General features: G+C 36.7%; 1 non-coding gene across 1 annotated transcript; it reads left to right on the top strand.

The window, feature by feature from the left end:
• Window positions 1-6,132: 6,132 nt before the first annotated feature.
• LOC121215679 (small nucleolar RNA R71) lies at window positions 6,133-6,239 on the top strand. Its single transcript, XR_005911655.1, has one exon. It is a non-coding gene; the product is annotated as a small nucleolar RNA R71 (small nucleolar RNA).
• Window positions 6,240-7,267: the final 1,028 nt, after the last annotated feature.

Raw genomic sequence — 7,267 nt, 5'->3', positions numbered from 1 at the left:
TGTGTTTTAACACGGGCCCTTAAGCAAATTGAAGTGATTAATGATGGGCACTTCCTTCCTTCTTTTTAACACAATCGTGAATTTCCATGAGAATAATTTTCCCAACAATAATGGACTTTTCTGTCAAAATTGCATATAACAAAAGCATTCGTTCCATCAAGATGGTAGAACTATGTGAGATAGGCACAGAACTGTAGTGAACAAAATAAAACCATACCTTTGCTACTAGTTTTAAATATTCTCTTCAACAAGAATGGATCCCATACTTTCTTATAATCCATTGGGATCCCGGATTTGTCGCAACATCAAAAAGTTGTTGAAGAAAATCCCAATTGATATTGTTCATCATAGGGTAGTACACATCTTCCTCAACATCAGGTAAATTAAACAAATCATTGATGGACTTAGAAGAAAAAGATACCTTTTTCTTTCAAACGATGACTTCAGTAGCATCTTGAATAGTCAAACTAGCATAGAATTCTTGAACTAGTTCATCATTGAGAAGTGAACGAGCATCACAGAATCGTTCCCACTTGAGAGCATTGATTATCTTTCTAATCGGCACAGGGACAACCATTACATCATTGCTTTTCAGGTTAAAACCTTTTTCTGGCATCACAGGTTGATGCTTGAAGATTGAATCAAATTACTCTTTCGCTTCTTCATCAATCAAAATCGGATTTTTTGGAGTAGTTTTTAACAATCTAGTTCTTTTGCGAGACATGGTATTTTCCCAAAAATTTGACAAAGTTTCTGCTTGCAGAGGTAAAAGAGAAATCAATAAAAGAGGGTACATCTTGCTTCGGCAAACCTTGTGATGGCAAAGGAGTTACGGCGGTGGCGGCAATGTGTGGCAGCAACGGTGGTATGAGGCAGTGATAACGGCTGCGTGCAGCAGGGGCATTGATGCTTCGACAATTCTCTTGTGGCGGCACTAGGTAGTTTCGGCCAAAGAAAAAAAAAGGGCTAGAGATTCTTTTCGGGATTTGAGGCTAGCGGCACAAAAAGAGAGATTTTAAGGAATTTTAGGGTGTAAGCAACTTACTTTGAGGGATATGAAAATTTAGTAGAATGGAGAAGGGTTTATATAGGGAATAATTAGGGCAACATGGAGCAAAAATTTAACAAAATTAAAGTTACTTGGGCGGCAAGTAATGGGTGTGGCGGCAAGGGTTAAATTTTTCCCTCCTTTTTGCGGACTTGGGCCTCAAACTTAGACTATATCTGAAAAGAAAATTGATTAGTACTTGGGCCAAACTTGACCCCCTTTATTAAAAATAAAATTTAAAATTAAACAAAATAAATTAAACTAGAAAAAAAAACATTTAAAAACCTAATTAGAAGATTTCTTCTTAACAAATTACATTTAATTAACTCCTAGGAAAGGTTGGAGGGGTCACAGCGGTCTCGCTTAAGTTCCAATCTCCTTAGACAGAATTAATTAAATGTACTTAATTTGAGAAAATAAATCCTAATTAATTATTTATTTACAAGACGAGTTTATGAAAAATCAAGGGTCTGTTAATTTGAACGAAGATTCAACTCGCTCAACTTCACCATCCCAGTAGTGTTTGAGACGTTAATCATTAACTTTAAACGTACCTCCATAATTTTCGTACAATTCAATAGCTCCATAAGTATAAATTCGGTGGATGGTATAAGGTCCTTTCCATCGAGATTTCAGCTTCCCAGGAAATAACTTCAGCCTTGAATTAAACAACAACACCTTCTGACCTTCTTTAAACTCGCGAGGTTGTATATGAGTATCATGCCATCTCTTTGATCTTTCTTTACACATTTTGACATTCTCATAGGAAAACAACCTCAGCTCTTCCAACTCATCAAGTTGTAACATCCTTCTCTCACCGGCTTGCTTAAGATCAAAATTTAACTGCTTCAAAGCCTAGTAAGCTTTATTCTCCAATTCTAATGGCAAATGACATGCCTTTCCAAAAACTAACAAATAAGGAGTCATTCCTAACGGAGTCTTGAATACTGTTCGATAGGCCCATAATGCATCATCGAGCCTTCGAGACCAATCTTTTCTGTTAAGGCGTACTACCTTTTCAAGGATACCTTTGATTTCACATTCACTCTTTCAACTTGTCCATTAGACTGGTGGTGATAAGCAGTAGCAATCTTGTGCTTCACATCATATTTTTCAAGCAACCACTTAAGCCATTTGTTCACAAAGTGAGAACCTTCATCACTAATAATAGCTCTTGGTGTCCCAAATCGTGTAAACACATGCTTATGTAGGAATCACATGACTACCTTAGCATCATTTATAGGGTATGCTTCAGCTTTAACCCACTTGGATACATAGTCCACAACAACTAAGATGTATTTGTTCCCATATAAAGAAGGAAATGAGCTTAAGAAGTTAATGCCCCATACGTCAAAAAATTCAATCTCCAAAATGTTTGTCAAGGGTATCTCATTCCTCATTGATATATTTCGGCTCTTTGGCACTTATCACGGTTCTTCATATAAGCGTAAGCATCTTTAAATAGTGTAGGCCAAAAGAAACCTACTTGCAAAATCTTTGCTGCAATACGTGAACCACTAAAGTGTCTCACACTTGGAGATGAATGGCTATGATATAAGATCTCAGGAATCTCACTTTCAGCTACACACTATCGGATTATATTACTTGCACACTCAAATAAGCGCTCATATAGGAAATTTTCGTTGATAGGCACACCAGACTAGGTTACCTTATCTTGCTCCAACCTCGACAGATGATCAACTACTTGATTTTTGACACCTTTTCTGTCTTGGATCTCAAGGTCAAATTCTTGGAGTAAAAGTATCCAACAAATTAGCCTTGGTTTTACATCTTTCTTCGTGAGCAAGTATTTAATGACCGCGTGGTCAGTAAATACTGTAACTTTGGTATCTATAAGATATGAACAAAATTTTTCAAAAGCAAAAACTATAACAAATAGTTCCTTTTCAGTTGTCGTATAATTGAGTTGGGCTCCCGTCAAGGTTCTACTTGCATAGTAAATGGGGTGGAATACCTTATTTCTTCTTTGACCCATCACAGCTCCAACATCATAATCACTTGCATCGCTCATCAACTCAAAAGGTGAGTTTCAATCAGGTGTAACAATTATTGGGGCTGTAATTAACCGATTCTTTAGATCTTCAAAAGCTTCGAAACATGCTTTGTTGAAATTGAACATTGTATCTTTCTCTAACAACAAATATAGCAGCTTAGAAATTTTTGAGAAATCCTTGATAAACCTTCAGTAAAAATCGGCATGACCTAAGAAACTTCTGACTCCTTTCACATTAATTGGGGGTGGTAATCTTTCAATTACGTCCACCTTTGCTTTGTCAACTTAAATTCCTTTCTTTGAGGTCTTGTGACCTAAGAAAATTCCTTCATTGACCATTAAATGGCATTTTTCCCAATTAAGAACAAGATTCATCTCTTTGCATCTCTTCAATACCTTAGCCAAATTACTCAAATAGATATCATAAGTGTTACCAAAAATAGAAAATTCATCCATGAAAACCTTGACGAAATTTTTGACTACATCAGTAAATATTGCCATCATCCATCGTTGAAAAGTTGTAGGTGCATTGCATAAACCAAAAGGCATTCACCTAAAAGCAAACATACCATACAGACAAGTACAGGTTGTTTTATGTTGGTCTCTCAGAAAAAAACAATAGAATTCATTACCTGCCAATCGATCTAACATATGGTCCATAAAAGGCAACGAAAAATGGTCCTTCTGAGTGGCTTTGTTTAGCTTTCTGTAATCAATACAGATTCTCCAACCGGTAATAGGTCTCATTGGAATTAACTCGTTATGCTCATTTTCAACAATCATGATTCCACCTTTCTTCGACACACACTACACTGGACTTACCTACGAACTATTTGAAATAGGATAGATGATTCCTGCATCTAACAATTTGATCACTTCCTTTCACAACACTTCTTTCATAATGGGATTGAGCCTCCTTTTCCCATCAATTCGAGCTCTTTCACCTTCTTCTAAAATCATTTTATGCATGCAAAAAGAAGGGCTTATACCTCGAATATCAGCTATGGTCCAACCAATTGCTTTCTTAAATTTCTTTAGAACAGAAATTAATCGCTCCTCTTGATCTTTTTTCAGTTCCGATTAAATAATCATAGGCAAAGTAGAACAATCACCTAAATACATGTATTTCAAATGGGAAGGAAGTACCTTTAGTTTGAGTTTAGGTGGTTCTTCGATTGACAACTTGGGTTGCACAAATTCTCTGACTTCCAACTCCAACGGTTCAAACCGTGTGAATTGAATATAATTTCTCAGATTGGCTTTCATCAAAGCCATGTTTTCTTCACCTTCTTCATCCACCAAAGGGTCAAGATCTAAAGCTTTCTCCAATGGATCTTCTTCAAAATTGCTTTCCAAAGAAACCAAGGTTTCTATCTCTTCCATAACTGAACACTCCTCTGCCGGATCGAGAAATTTCATAGCTTTAAGAATGTTAAAAGTTACCTGGTCGTCTTGAACTCGCATGGTGAGTTTTCCTTTCTGCACATCAATTAACGTCCTCCCCGTGGCTAGGAAAGGTCTCCCAAGGATAATTGGCACTTTCTTATCTACTTTAAAATCTAAAATAATGAAATCAGTAGGAAAAATAAATTTATCGACTCTTACCAAAACATCATTGATCTTTCCTTCGGGATACGCTAAAGATCGATCAGCTAGCTGAAGCATCACAGTTGTAGGTCTTACTTCACCTATCCCTAACATCTTGAAAATAGACTTAGGCATCAAGTTGATACTCGCTCCTAAGTCACACAAAGCTTTGCCACAGTAAGATTCACCAATGTTACTGGGTATAGTAAAGTTTCTTGGGTCTTTCAATTTTGGTGGCAGTTTGTTTTGTAGGAATGCACTGCACTCCTTTGTCAAAGCAACAGTCTCATACTCACTTAGTCATTTTTTCTTGGACAGTATAACCTTTATAAACTTCACGTAATTTGGCATTTGTTCTAAAGCCTCCACCAATAGAATATTGATGTGTAACTGCTACAGAACATCCAAAAACTTCTTGAATTACACCTTTTATTTCTGCTTGTGTTGCTGCAATCTTTGCAGATATGGAGGTGATGGAACTTTCGGTTGAACCGGAGAACTTTTCTGAGTAGGTAAATCTCTATCCAAAGAAGATGTTAAAATATCTGAATTCATTAGGTCAGGTTTTACCTTGTTAGACTTTGCAGATTTTGATTCCTTTGGTGGAGGAACTTCAATAGCTTGTTGACTTTCCTCCTTTTCAACATGCTCATCATCGGCATCAATCAATCTGGGTTCCAGATTCTTTCCATTTCACAATGCCACTGCCTTGATATGTTCTTTACCCAAATTTCTTGGATTCTCAGTATCGCTCGGCAAGGTTCCTTACAATTTATTACGAGGCTCCGTAGCTAACTGACCCATTTGGTTTTCCTAATTTTTCAATGTTCCTGCTTGGCTTTAGATCAAAGCGTCATTCTTTGCCATGTATGCTTTCAACAAGTTCTCCAAACTGTTTGATGCCTCAGATTGAGATGGTTTTGGAGCTTGCTGATTAAACCCTGGAGATTGGTTGGGTCTTTGCTGCAATAAATTGTTGTTTGGTCCATTTCCTTGGTTGCTCCAAGAAAAGTTAGGATGATTACGCCATGAAGGATCGTAGAAGTTGGACTGGGGTCCTTGTCCACTCCTATTTTGATATTGGTTCCCCACATAGTACATTGACTCAAGATTTGATAGACAATTCTCAAAAGAATGACTTTCCCCACAGTACACACAGGAAACTACTTCAAACGGACTTGGTGGCTGAGCTACAAAATTAATAGTACTATTAACGGTTAACTGTTTTAACATAGAGGAAATAAACAATACCTGAGCCGATAACGAAGTGAGAGAGTCAAATTCATGAACTCCAGCTACTCATCTTCCTAAAGCTATTCGATTTGTTGGTCATTGATAGTTATTACTCGCGATCCTCTCGATGATCTCATAAGCCTCATTTTAAGACTTAGACAAAATTACACCATTCGAGGAAGTATCTACCATCAATCTTGTATGTGCATTGAGACCATTATAGAATGTATCCAACTGGATACAATGAGGAATCCCATGATGAGGAAATTTACGAAGTAACTCCTTGGATCGCTCCCAAGCCTCATACAAAGACTCGTCATCCAATTGTTGGAAAGTTGTGATCTCGTTCCTCAACTTAGCGTTTTTGCTAGGTGGGAAATACTTAACCAAAAATCCCTCTGCTAATTATTGCCATGTAGATATGGAACTTGGTGGCAATGAATTCAGCCATGCTCGTGCTTGATCTCGCAACAAGTACGGAAACAACTTCAACCTCAGTGCGTCTTCAGTCACACCGGCTATCTTGAATGAATCACTCACCTCCATAAACAATCGAAGGTGGAGATGTGGATCTTCCGTGGGGATACCACTAAATTGGCCCACCATTTGTAGCATTTGAAACATCACTGGTTTCAATTCAAACTGGGTTGCCTCAATATCTGGCCTTCTAATTCTTGGGTTTAACTCACTGAAAAGTGGCACAGCATATTGTCTGATGCATCGATCCCTATCATCGGCAATGAGGATAGGATTTTTTACAAAATTAGCTTCATTACCTTGGTCTTGATTTTGATTTCCAAGGTCCATCTCGACTTGTCTTTGAGCTATTCGTTCACGTCTTCTTTATCTAAAAGTTCGCTCAATTTCAGGGTCTACAGGGAGTAAATCGATAATTCGATCTATGCTCATAAACACCTGAACAGAAAATCACAAAAATTAAAAAGAATAAGTTAGTAATGTTAGAAATAAATCAAATTGAAAATAAATAATTTCACAAAAAAATGACTATGGCAATAGTTGACAATCCCCGGCAACTGTGCCAAAAACTTGTAACGCTGGGGTTTGTGCAAGTGTACACAGTCATTATCAAGTAATAAGTAAGTTTCGAGTTATCGTCTCCACAGGGATTGTATTTGTGCTAAGTCACTTAATTTGTAAAATTATATTAACAATTTGGTAAATAAAAACACAATATAGTTGAGAAGTGGTGATTAAAATTTATTAAATTAAATGCAATGATCCCTAATGCAAATTATCCTAAGTATGCAAACTATATGAATGAAATAGATTTTATAAAATTAAACACAATTTGCAACAATTATAACATAAATAAATTAGGACAATTACTTTAATTAAACTCAATTTATTGTCAACATGCTTAATAA

The sequence above is a fragment of the Gossypium hirsutum genome, chromosome D03, assembly GCF_007990345.1.
Source record: "Gossypium hirsutum isolate 1008001.06 chromosome D03, Gossypium_hirsutum_v2.1, whole genome shotgun sequence".
Classification (NCBI taxonomy): Eukaryota; Viridiplantae; Streptophyta; class Magnoliopsida; order Malvales; family Malvaceae; genus Gossypium; species Gossypium hirsutum.
Note: the sequence above shows the minus strand (reverse complement) of the source record. Positions and strands in the feature narration are given on the sequence as shown.